Below are 13,232 nucleotides of genomic sequence, written 5' to 3' on the forward strand. Positions count from 1 at the left end.
ACCTCAGCAGGTCATCGAATCTAAACCCCTGCTAAAAGCAGGACCAATCCCAACTAATAGAAATGACTGGCTCTGGTTGAGTTGCATTCTTTGCACCCCTGTAGCCACCATCTGCTGAATTTGCTCTGGTGAATGTTCTTGGAACAAAATGGAATATTTTGATAGTTTCTGTTGAACTCTCCTCTGTGGATCTCAATCACAAATCATTTGGGCAATGAATTATTTATTTTGATAACAGCTGGATTTCTCCATCTTTTACTCCATCATATTTGACAAACATTGTTACTATCTAAACCTGGCAGCTCTCTGAGGGTATGTCTAGACTACAGGCTTTTGTTGACAAAGCCTCTGTCAACAAAGAGTGTCTGGACTACAGCCAGTTCTATCGACAAAGCAAGCCGCATTTTCGACAGAGAGTCTAGATGCTCTCTTTCGAAAAAGCACAGTGTGGATGCAATAGCACCTTTTGTCGACAGAACTCTGTTGACAAAAGGCGTTATTCCTCCTAGAATGAGGTTTACCGCCATCAACAAAACTGCCACATTCTGTTGACAGAACTCGGTGGTAGTGTAGACACAGGTATAGTTTTGTTGACAAAACCCTGTAGTCTAGACACACCTGAGAGCCATCTGCTATAAGAATGTTTGTGAACTCCTTTTGCCTTTTTATTCAGTTTGGATACTCTTCATGTCTGAGCATTATGGACAGAGAACTACTGGTCAGAGTACCTAAACTGTCTTCCCATCAGGAGTAAGGGGGACTATAGTCAGTAGAAGCTACTGGTATTGTTCTTCAGAGTTACAGATCAAGGAGTGGATCTTGCTGCCTTAAGATTTTCTTGATGGTATGTACATCTCTCAGCTTCTCTGTTTGCTTGTGGGTAATGTGGGCTGCTAGTAATATGATCAAAATCATATTTAGCTTGGAATTATTTATATTCTTGTGTGGTGAATTCTGGTCCATTGTCCATCACTAGTTGCTCAGGAATACCAAAATGACCAAAAGTGCATTTCAATTTCTCTATAACAGTCTTTCAAGTGCCTTATTTCTATTATTACAGGGTCAGGCCAGGGGGCTAGATTAGAAGGGGAATGTCTGTCTACTAGAGGTGTTTTATTCAGTATGGTTCACAATTATCTCATCAGGTAATCTGTACTGGATCTCCTTTCAGAAGTCCAGTTTAATCAAATAGTTTATTGAGTTCCTCCAGCTTTCTCTCTAAGCCCATAATGGCAGTTGAGAAGACTCTTGCTGTGTGATTCTTTGATCATGTACAAAGACAAAAGCTTTGCATTTGTAAATTAGATGTAAGTTGTTCTATGGTGAACTGGCCCTTGTAGTTCATATAACATCCCAAGTTAGTCAGGTTTGTGTCAGGTGACTTCATCTCCGGAAGACCTTGAAGGCTATTGCAAGTCCATTCTGAAATGATTGTGATACCTGCTCCTGAGAGTCCATTTTAAAGTCAGCAATCTTTCCATGAATATTCAGTTTCATTCTCCAATCAGGCTCTGCTTCATTACACATTATAGATCCCAATAACAATTGCTTTTGGTTGACTGTAATAATAGTAAACTTCCTGACTGCTTTGGTATATCAGTCAGCTGCAAAAATGTCCATATTTTGTATATTTATTATACCTTGCATCTTTGGCAAAAATGCATCTGTTTGGCTATGAATTTTCCATAGCTCTTATATTTATAGTGAAAGACTGCGGTGTTTGACTGGAATTTCTCCCCTTTAGCCTGGGCATTTTCTCTTTTTGCCTCAGAGGTTTTATGATAATCATTTTTAATGCTCATGCAGTTTACATCTCCCAAACTAATTTTGGGGTTTTCAAGTTGCTCTACCTTTTGTTCTGCTATGTGATTACTGCAGATTGCTTTACTATTTGTATAGCTGTGGACAGGGCTGTGGATAAGGTTAAGTTTGTTTTTAATTGTAGCTGCCAGGAAATATTTTATCTATTAAACCCAAAACCAGCCTGTCTCAGATGTTTTCAGGGTTGTCAGTCCCATAATCAGAGTTCTTAGACAATTCTTGCAGAGTTCTTAGAGAAGATTCAGAATTTATTTTGCAGAGCTCTTAGAAAAGATTCAGAAGAGAGGTTAAAGCGACTGGGACTTTTTAGTTTAGAAAGGAGGAGATTAAGGGGGTATATAAAATCATGAGAGGTATATAAAATCATGAGTGGTATGGAGAGGGTGAATAAAGAAAATTTATTTATTAGTTCCCATAATAGAAGGACTAGAGGACACCAAATGAAGTTAATGGGTAGCAGGTTTAAAACTAATAAAAGAAAGTTCTTGTTCACACAGCGCATAGTCAACCTGTGGAACTCCTTACCAGAGGAGGCTGTGAAGGCTAGGACTATAACAGAGTTTAAAGAGAACCTAGATAATTTCATGGATGTTAGGTCCATAAAAAGCTATTAGTCAGGGGATAGAAATGGTGTCCCTGGCCTCTGTTTGTCAGAGGCTGGAGAGGGATGGCAGGAGACAAATCACTTGATCATTGTCACATGATCTTTTGCTGTGTGATTCTTTGATCATGTACTAAGACAAGAGCTTTGCATTTGTAAATTGGATGTAAATTGTTCTATGGTGAACTGGCCCTTGTAGTTCATAAAACCTCCCAGGTTAGTCAGGTTTGTGTCAGGTGACTTCATCTCCGGAAGATGTTTATGGAGGTTAGGTCCATAAAAGGCTATTAGCCAGGGGATAGTAACGGTGTTCCTGGCCTCTGTTTGTCAGAGGCTGGAGAAGGATGGCAGCCTGGTGCTGGCCACTGTCGGCAGACAGGCTACTGGGCTAGACGGACCTTTGGTCTGACCCAGTACGGCCGTTCTTATGTTCTTATGTTCCTGAATTCTCTGATGAAAACATGCTTTTTCATAAATCTCTTTCCTCAGGGGTATAAAGTATGCATCAAACAAAGACAATACTCTTTCATATGACCATTGTGGATGTCTTTAGTAAAACTGAAAGATTTAAATATATATGCAGCTTGCTTCTCCATAGAGATACTAAATTAAAGAAGATACCTGAATATCTCCAGTATCCTCAAAGTGTTTGATTGCAAAGTGACATCTTGCAAAATGCTGCTTCTAAGTGGTTGATTCTGAAGATTTGTCAAAACTCAAGTTCTCCGGGGCATTGGAGGGTATTTCTGATACCATGTCATATATTCTTTATATACGGGACCTTGCTACTAGTGGGTCAGGCGTCTGTAGCAGCCATGGACTGGCTACAGAACTTCCCTCCCAGGGAAATAGACTGGAGATGTGTTCTTTTTAAGCCATTTTAATGTACAGTCAGAAATGCCTGTTAGAGAGACTAAGGGTGTGTCTAGACTCCATGCCTCCGTCGACGGAGGCATGTAGATTAGCCAGATCGGAAGAGGGAAATGAAGCCGCGATTAAAATAATCGCGGCTTCATTTAAATTTAAATGGCTGCCCCGATCTGCCGATCAGCTGTTTGTCGGCAGATCGGGAGAGTCTGGACGCGATGCCCCGACAAAGAAGACTTTCTTCATCGACACAGGTAAGCCTCGTGAAACCAGGTTTACCTGTGTCGATGAAGAAAGGCTTCTTTGTCGGGGCATCGCGTCCAGACTCTCCCGATCTGCCGACAAACAGCTGATCGGTAGATCGGGGCAGCCATTTAAATTTAAATGAAGCCGCGATTATTTTAATCGCGGCTTCATTTCCCTCTTCCGATCTGGCTAATCTACATGCCTCCGTCGAAGGAGGCATGTAGTCTAGACACACCCCATGGGATGAGGTAATATCTTTTTATTGGACTAACTCCTGTTGGAGAGAGAGACTGCTTTTGGGCATGCACACATCTCTACTTCAGGAATAACTATTGTGAGCTAAGCTATATTACATCTGGTGCCACCTAGTGGCTGAATTTTAAAATACAATTTAGCATTATTACATGAACATCATCATGAAGTATTTGAACCCTAGTCACCTGACCATGTAAACTAATATCAAGTTAGAGTCTTCTGGAATAAAAATAAAATGGTTGTGGTTTGTGGTAACTAGAATAAAAGAAAGGGGTGTGTGTGAGGGTGGAGGATCTATCTTGTTTGTTGACATCCCTTTTAATTTCCTTGGGTATTTGTCAAGTATGTTGTGTGTGTGTGAACTGCATCTTCCTACCTGCCTTTTTGGATACATTTCTTGAGAAAAAAGAGCACTAAAATATGTTGTTCACAATGCTTGTGTCATGGATGACCACACAATAGGCAGGAGTCAACTACATTTTAGAAGAGTATGAATGAAAATTTATGTGGACTCAATCCAAAGTTCTGAGGTCACATCCGCAAAGTATGAGCACTGGGACCAAATGTAGCCCTTTTAATTCTGGAATGTGGCTAACAGCTGTCCTCATCTTTAACACAGCATGCCCTGATGAGACTATTGGTCACAGCATGTATCTCCATTTTCATTTGGAGAAACATGGATCAGATCAAGATGCAAAATTACATGCTGGAACTTGTTTCTAGTAGCTGAAATCTCAGGATTTACTCATTGTTTGTCCTTTTTGATCATCGACAATGAACAAAGCATGAGACATAATTCATGCCCTGTTGTGTATGAATTTTATAAAATGCATAGAAAATGGAAGCCTCGTGGAAACCTTTACTGCAGGAGTGGAGAACCTAAGGCCCAGGGGCTGGATGTGGCCCCTGATTTGCCTGGATCTGGCCCTCAAGGCTTAGGACCTCTTCCAGCATTGAGGAGCCTGAACTGGTACTCCCCTCCCGCACCTTGCTGCCTTTGCACAGCCCCTGGCTTCTGACTGATTTTTCTGTGCGCGAACTGTGCCAATTGATAGTGCCAACTGATTTGTTAGAAAGATAGAATATCATCGTTAACAGTTAAAATCTCTCTGCTCTTACATTGGATTTATTAATTGGTGTTTGGCATTTTTCATTAGAGATTTTTTTATCATTATTATTGCCAGACTGAGGACACAAGGACAGCAAAGCTTGATTCCTGTGCGTCATTATGAGCTTTTCAGCTTGTGCTCTCCAAAGAAGGACACCTTCTCTAGCTCTGACTGGAATGACGTTAATTTGATCGTATTACCCGCGGTTTTAAGTTTCTCCTTTGGATGCCACTGCAATACTGGATGGATTTCAAGACTACTCATGCTTGTTTAAAAGCGCTTAACAACCTTAGCCCAGACTATGCATCTTTCTTAATCCTCGACTATCATCAGTTTCTGACTCTGGAGATTTGGTGATTTGTCCAAAATATAAAACTTGGAAATATAAAACTTGCAGTAATTTGGGAATTAGTTTTTAGTCAAACAGAATCAGCTTTCTTGCCGATTGGTTTCTAAAATCAAAACTGAAAGGGTTTAGGCTGCTGCATTTCCTTATAATTGAATAGTGAGCGTTATGCACTGTTGGGTTTTGTTAAAGGAGGTTATATTTCATTATTATAGTTCTTTGCTTAGCTTTCTCATTCCCAGGAGTTTTGCTTCTGAGTTATGTATATTTGTATTCCAAATATTGCTCGGTGAGATCAGATGCAAAGAATACAAAGGCAACATGTAAGGAAGTATGCTGAGGATTAAACAAGAGTGGGAAATTACTGCCCCATTGTGGTGCACTCAGTTCTTGCATGTTTCTTTAAAATGGCAAGAGTTTAATTCACCTCATTTTCCAGTTGCATTTCTTTCTTTTGGAAGCTTTTCATATCAGTGCAGTCACAAGCAGCACCAAGCTTCGGCTTTATTTGTGTTGTGTCACTTACCTAACACTCTGGGGGTATGTCTACACTACCCCGCTAGTTCGAACTAGGAGGGTAATGAAGGCATACCGCACTTGCTAATGAAGCCCAGGATTTGAATTTCCCGGGCTTCATTAGCATAAGCGGGGAGCCGCCATTTTTAAATCCCCGCTGCTTCGAACCCCGTGCAGCGCGGCTACACGGGGCTCGAACTAGGTAGTTCGGACTAGGGTGCCTATTCCGAACTACCGTTACTCCTCATGAAATGAGGTGTACCGGTAGTTCGGAATAGGCACCCTAGTCCGAACTACCTAGTTCGAGCCCCGTGTAGCCGCGCTGCACGGGGTTCGAAGCAGCGGGGATTTAAAAATGGCGGCTCCCCGCTTATGCTAATGAAGCCCGGGAAATTCAAATCCCGGGCTTCATTAGCAAGTGCGGTATGCCTTCATTACCCTCCTAGTTCGAACTAGCGGGGTAGTGTAGACATACCCTGGATCTGTTAACCAGACGCTAGTAAGCAGCTAATAGTAGAGCCGCTGATGTGGGGGCGGAGTGCTGTTGTCCCAGGGTCTGGCTATTTAAAAGGGACCAGGATTCTGGGCTACCAGTGCTGTTAGTGTGGAACAGCGGGGTGGCCAGAGCCCCAAGCTCTTTAAATTGTCCCTGGAGCCCGCACTGTAGTCTGGGTAGCACTACAGGCTGGGTAGGGGAGGCTTGGCATGACGAAATCTAGGTGGTGCTAAGGGCTGGCTGCACTAGTACCACCCCTTCTACTCAAAGCCCTGCTCCTTCGGGGGGGGGGGGGAGCCTGATGCTGAGCCTTCAACCCCCCCCCCACACACACACACATTCCCCAAGGCTCTGAGAAGTCTGTTGCTAGCTCTAGCTTCTACAAAGCCAATGTTTCTGGTTTTTTTTTTTAAATGAACACTATGTAGCTAGAGTGCTGTTTAAATGCATGCACTTCCCCACAGCAAGACTGCGAGATGGTGTGCTGTCTGGCAACTGAAATAAGAACCAGCCATGTTACATTAACACGCCTGGACAAATGTTTTATTAGATGTCACTTTTCAAGAAACCATGGTTCTGTGTGAAATTTCCCACAGGTTTGGTCACTAAAATTTGTTTTCATGGCTGTGAATCCTCAAGAAATAACTCAGTTCACCACTTCATTACATCACAGAGCGCAATGCCACTGATTTCTAGTGGATACGAGTACTTTTTGAAGCTCAATAGCTATTAAAATGATGATTGTCAGAACATGGGCCTGAGATCACACACTTGTATGATCTGCTTACAGAGGAGACCTTGTGTTTCCTTGTATGACCATCTCTCTGTGTGGCTATGTATTGTGTCTTGCATTACTTAGACCGGGGTGGGCAAAAGAGCCTCCACGGGTTAACCCAGCCTGCGGAAGTCCTGCCACTCTCCCACCTCCAAGCCAATTAGGGTGGTTGACTCTAAGCGCCACACGCCAGAGGGCAGGGAGCAAGAGACTTCGCGCTCCCCCTACCCCCAGGCCAATCATGGCCTGGAGCGCAGCACTTAGAATCACCGCATGCTCCTTGCAGGATGGGGGCAGGGCGGGAGGAGACTTTGTGTGCTCCCCTCACCCTCAAGCCCTGATTGGCCTGGGGGCAGGGGATGTGCGTGAATTCTCCTCCCACCCTGCAAGAGGCTTGGCACTTAAAGTCAATTCCGGCTGCTGCTCAGCTGATGGGTGACTCAGTGTGGCACTCCCTTGGCAGGGAGTGAGAGACTTTGTGTGCTCCTCCCACTCCCAGGCTCTGATTGAATTGGGGTGGGGGGAGCTTGTGAAGTCTCCTCCCGCCGCCAGGGGTATGGGCACCTAGAGGTGTTTGAACAGCTGACGGTTCTCTCTGGGGGGGCAAAAATGTCATGCCCTCCCTCACCCACAGACCAATCAGGGTCTGTGGGTGGGGAAGCAGGGAAGTGTTGTGGCCCTGCCCTTTCTGCCTGAGGCTCCACACCATCTGGGGTAGCCCGGGGCCACTTCAAAAATTTCTGAAGTGGCCCCCCAGTCAAAAATTATTGCCCACCCCTGTCTTAGACTGTGTCTAAACTGCCAGTGGAACAACAGAAATTTGTCATTCACAGGTGCTTAAAAAACCCTGATAAACAAAAGTTTTGCCACAGCAAGTGGCAGTGTAAATGGCTCAGTATAGGCAGGCGTGCTCTCCTATTGATAACACAAGCCCTGCTCATGGGGGTGGAAGCGTTCTGTTGGCAAATGTGCTGACAAACAGTTAACAGTGCCAAACTTTTAGCAACACAGCCAGTTGACACGGCCATGTTGCTAAAAGCCATGCAACGCAGACAAAGCCTTCAACAGTAAGTTTTTTGGGACTGGAACTATTTCTATGCTGTGTTTGCACAGCACCTAACACAATGGGGTTCTGGCCCGTGACAGCATCAGGTAATATGTTCTATTAGAAGTTTTTTATTTTTTTTTAGAAATAATATTTCTCAAAAACCTAGGTACTAGGGCGATACAAACAACAAATTCACTCCTTTCTCTCCCCTGTTGCTCAGCCTAGATCACCCCAGGAATGCACTACAGACTCTGGTCAGGATACCCCTTTCATTTAGTGCTGTGATAGCTACCAGTAGCGGAACCTCATGTAGTCTGGGATCCTGGATCTGTGTAGATTCTAGAGGATCTGTGATTCAGCCATATGACCCATTCTGCAGGGCTGATATTCCCCTCACCCACAGGAATGACGCAGGCAGAGTTCTTCAGAGATTTTTAATGTTTCTGCTGCCCCTTCTCCTTCAAAACCCCATGGCAAAGCAACTGTTTCAATGCCTTAGGCTATGCCTACACTACAGTTTATGTTGGCATAACTAATGTCACGCAGGGAGAGTTTCTCCTTCTAATCTAGCTTCTGCCACTCATGGGGACTGGAATTTCTAAGGCGATGGGAGGGCTCTCTTCCATCAGCTAAGAGTGGCTACATTAGAGAGTATTATAGCAGCACAGCTGCATCAGTGCACCACTGTGGGCTCTCTAATGTATGTAGCTGTGCCTTTAACAGCCCGAGTATAACAGCACTAAAGGAATTTCTGTTGGCTCATACCCAAAGGAAGAAAAAAATCAGAACTTCTGGATGGATTCCTGACCTAGAAACTGCCCCAAACACGTCAGAAACCACAACTCATTCCTTGAAAATAACCATATGAGTTTGGACAAATTATTGTCTCCTGACCATTCAGAATCACTGCCAGAGGCAGAAAGGGAAACATGAGGTGAAAGGGTCACGCGATGACAGAGGTCAGGACACCAAGAACAAAGCGATGAGAACAGCAAAATAATAAAGTGGCAAACCCTGATCTGAACCAACATAGGCTGATTTAAATCAGGAGCAATTCCATTGAAATCTGTGGTGTTTCACCCCTGTGAAGCTAGTGCAAGTAAAAACTGAATCAGGCCCTTCAGGCTACATTTTCAAGAGTCTTGCACATAAGAGATGAAATGCTGTTCGTCTGAGAGCTGCAGTGCAGAACTGACAGCACAAGGCCAAGGAGGGTGGTGGTGATGGTAAGCAATGTTCTCTCTATACGTCTAGACTACATGCCTCTGTCGCCAGAGGCATGTAGATTAGGCTACCAGGCATAGGAAAATGAAGCGGCGATTTAAATAATCGCCGCTTCATTTAAATTTACATGGCTGCTGCGCTGAGCCGACAAACAGCTTATTAGCTGTTTGTCGGCTCAGCGCGATAGTCTGGACGCGCGGCTGTCGACATCAAAGGCATTTGTCTACCACCCAGGTATGCCTCATCCCAGCGGCGCTTCATTTTCCTATGCCTGGTAGCCTAATCTACATGCCTCTGGCGACAGAGGCATGTAGTCTAGACGTACCCTAATCTTTTCCAGCCATGTGTGGAATACATTTTATGTGCACAAGGCAAATGTGCGACTATCAGTAGAAAGAAAACCTACCTGTGGGTGCTCAGCTAATCAACTGGGCGGCATCTCTCCTGAGCAGCTGCACAAATGCACAGCTTACAGGGAACACTGGCAGTGAGCCATTTTCGTGCCCTCTGCATCTGAGGCTGTTCCAGGGACTGGAGAATTGTCCAGTGTAATTTATGCAGCCCTGGAGGCCTTTTTAAATTATGGCTGCCTATAGGCTACAGTGCTACCTGGAATCTCTACAGTACCTATGCTATGGTCCTATCCCCATCATGCCAGCTGCACCTCCATTATGTCCCCTGAATGAGGCCTTGCAAGGAGGTCTTTGGGAAGCATCTTACAGATCTTTCTGATGTCCTGTGCTGGGCAAATCTTTACACAGCAAGGAATGGACTATCAGAGTCACCTCAAACACTCCAGCAGCCCTTTTCAATTGTAAGAGAGATGAATTGAGGGTGAAGATCTCATCTGAATGCTCAGCATTCAGTTTGCTCAGGGAAAGAGCTCTTTATGCTTTTTGCATAGCAAAGATTGTGGATATTAGCCGTAACTAATCTATTTAATGGTGCCCTTGATAAATGTACTGAACAAAGATAATCAGCTTATAAAGTAACCATTTCTCAATCACTATCTTCCTATCAATTGGAGTTAGTAATTCTGGGTATGGCAGTAACAGGTTATATGGATAGTGACAGGGCATTGTTGCAGGAAATTGTTATTGCAATCAAGTTGTGTATGGAGATGTAAAGACGGTTTTGCTTTTATCTCTCTAAGATAATAAAGTATTTGATTTATTCACAAGAAACTATATTTCTTATATTTACATAACTAAATTTCCATTAAATGTAGGCTCTTTGGAGGGAGGAATGAGCAGAGAGCATACATATATTCTACTGAAGAGTGGAAGTTTTTACAGAACAGCAAAGTAGCATAGAATAATTGTATAGCCATATTGAATGAACTGGAGAATAATTTGTGATTATATGGTCATAGAATAGTAGAACTGGAAAGGGCCTTGAGAGGCCATCTAGTTCAATCCCCTGCAGCTAAGGCAGGACTAGGTCTTATCTAGACAATCCCTGACAGGTATTTGTCTAACCTGCTCTTAAAAATCTCCAGTGCCACAGTAATTTGCTGAGGCAATTTATTCAAGTGCTTAGCTACCCTGACAGAAATTTTTGTCCTAGTGTCCAACCTTAACCTTCCTTGCTGCAATTTAAGCCCATTGCTTCTTGTACTATCATTAGAAGTTAAAGAAAAAGATGTACCTTCCCCTCCTTTTAATAACTTTTTATGTACTTGGAAAGTGTTATGCTCCCTTTCAGTGTTCTCTTTCCCAGACAAACCCATTTTTCCAAATCTTCCCTCATAGGTCATGTTTTCTAGACAGTTCATCTTTTTTGTTACTTTTCTCTATGTCTTCTTTGTCCATTTAGAGTGGAGAAGGAGAATTATTTCTCATGCCTTGCTTACAACCCTCAGAATGAAATTTGCTTTTTAAAAAAAATACAATAACCCTTTTCACAGTATTCCTTCCTAAGCATTCACTTCACATTTTATATATGTATAACTGATTGGTCCTTTGTAAATGAAGTACTTTGTATTTGGCTTTTTGGTGAAAACTGAAACAAGAGTCATTTAGCACTTCTGCCATTTCTTTATTTTCTGTTATTGTTTCCTCCCACACATTGGCTATGTCTAGACTGGCATGATTTTGCGGAAATATTTTAATGGAAAAGTGTTTCCGTTAAAAGTATTTGCGCAAAAGAGTGTCTAGATTGGCATGGAGTTATTGTTATAACGATGCGCTTTTGCGCAAAAGCGTGTCTACATTGGTGGCGCGCTTTTGCACAAAAGCAGAAGCCTGGAAACATTTTGCAGAGGGCAAAAGGGCACCAGCCCTTTCCGTGGGCTGGAGCTCCTTTGAGACACGTGCTTAAAGGGATCTCCCTGGACAGCCGTTTCTCTCCTGCTCCATGCTTTAGTACCTCTTGTAGGGACTGACAGCCGTAGCAGTTTTGGTGGTTGCCCTCTGCCTTTTGGACACCACTGCCTTTTGCCACCTAGTGCTTTTGCCTTGTTTTGTCTGCCATGGAGCCAAGGGTGGCCATGTGCCTGCTCTGGCCCCTGCTGGCCATTTTGGAGTGCCTGCAGCTGGTGCTCCAGGCTGGTGCCCTCCTGTTCCAGGACCAGGAGGCGCAGATCGCTTTGGACTCCCTCAGCAGGGAGGCCAGGGCGTCCCTACGGCATCCCCACCCCAGGGTGGAGAGGCCACTGTGGAGACTGGACACCAGCACCGACTGGTGGGACCGGCTGGTTCTGGGGCAGTAGGGTGACCAGCAATGGCTCTAGAATTTCCACATGCAAAATTCCTAGGTGCCTGGCTCACCCCTGCGCTCGAGAGAGCCACCGCCCGGCTGCGTGCACCCATCCCAGTCGAGAAGAGGGTCGCCATCGCACTTTGGAAGCTGACCACCCCGGACAGCTACCGATTGGTGGCACCCCAGTTTGGGGTGGGCAGATCCACAGTCAGTGTCATCGTTATGGAGGTAAGTCCCAGGGGAGTGGGATGGGGGGAGGGTGCTGCACTCCATGCCCAGGGGCAGCCAAGACTCCAGGCTGTGTCACCCAGGGGTTTGGGCTGTCCCTCCCTTGCACAGGCCTGCTGGTGGGGGAGGGGTGCATGGGGCGAGGGGACCCTGGTATCTGTGTGCGTGTGTGCGCGTGAGGACAGAGGGAATCACGGGGGGGGGGGGGGGGGCAAGGGAGCGCACCCTCACCCCTGCCTTATGTGATGTGTTCCCCTGTGTTTCTCTGCACCCTTCTGCAGGTCATCCATGCCATCAACGATGTCCTGCTCCCGAGAGTGATCCGCCTGCGCGATGTGGACGCTACACTGTCCGGTGTTGCTGCCCTCGGATTCCCCAACTGCAGGGGAGCCCTGGATGCAACCCACATCCCCATCTGGGCCCCGGAGCATCGAGCAGCCCATTTCACGAACAGGAAGGGGTACTGCTTGATTGTTCTCCAGGCCCTCGTGGACCACCGGGGTCGCTTCCTGGACGTGTATGCAGGCTGATCTGGCAGGGCACACGACGTCCGCATCCTCTGCAACTCCAGACTGTTTCGCAGGCTGGAGGCGGGCACCTACTTCCCCTGGCAGGAGTTGACTGTCGGGGATGTGCCTATGCCCATCTGCGTCATCAGGGACGCAGCCTACCCCCTGCTTACCTGGCTAATGCGGCCCTACACGGGGTGGCCAGACCAAAACCAGGTCCGGTTCAACGACCGCCTCAACTGGGCCCGAAATCAAGTGGAGTGCGCCTCTGGCCACTTAAAAGCCCACTTCCGTTGTTTGCTCACCCGTCTTGAGATGGGTGAGCGGAATGCAATGGTGGTGCTGGCCACGTGCTGCATGCTCCACAATGTTGTAGAGCGGAGTGGCAGCCGAGGCCCAGACTTATGAACAGCCCCACACCGCTGCCATCCGCCAGGCGCACCAGGATGGGTGCACATCCGAGAGGCCCTGGCAGGCATGTTCACACAGGC

The sequence above is a fragment of the Pelodiscus sinensis genome, chromosome 1, assembly GCF_049634645.1.
Source record: "Pelodiscus sinensis isolate JC-2024 chromosome 1, ASM4963464v1, whole genome shotgun sequence".
NCBI classification, from domain to species: domain Eukaryota; kingdom Metazoa; phylum Chordata; order Testudines; family Trionychidae; genus Pelodiscus; species Pelodiscus sinensis.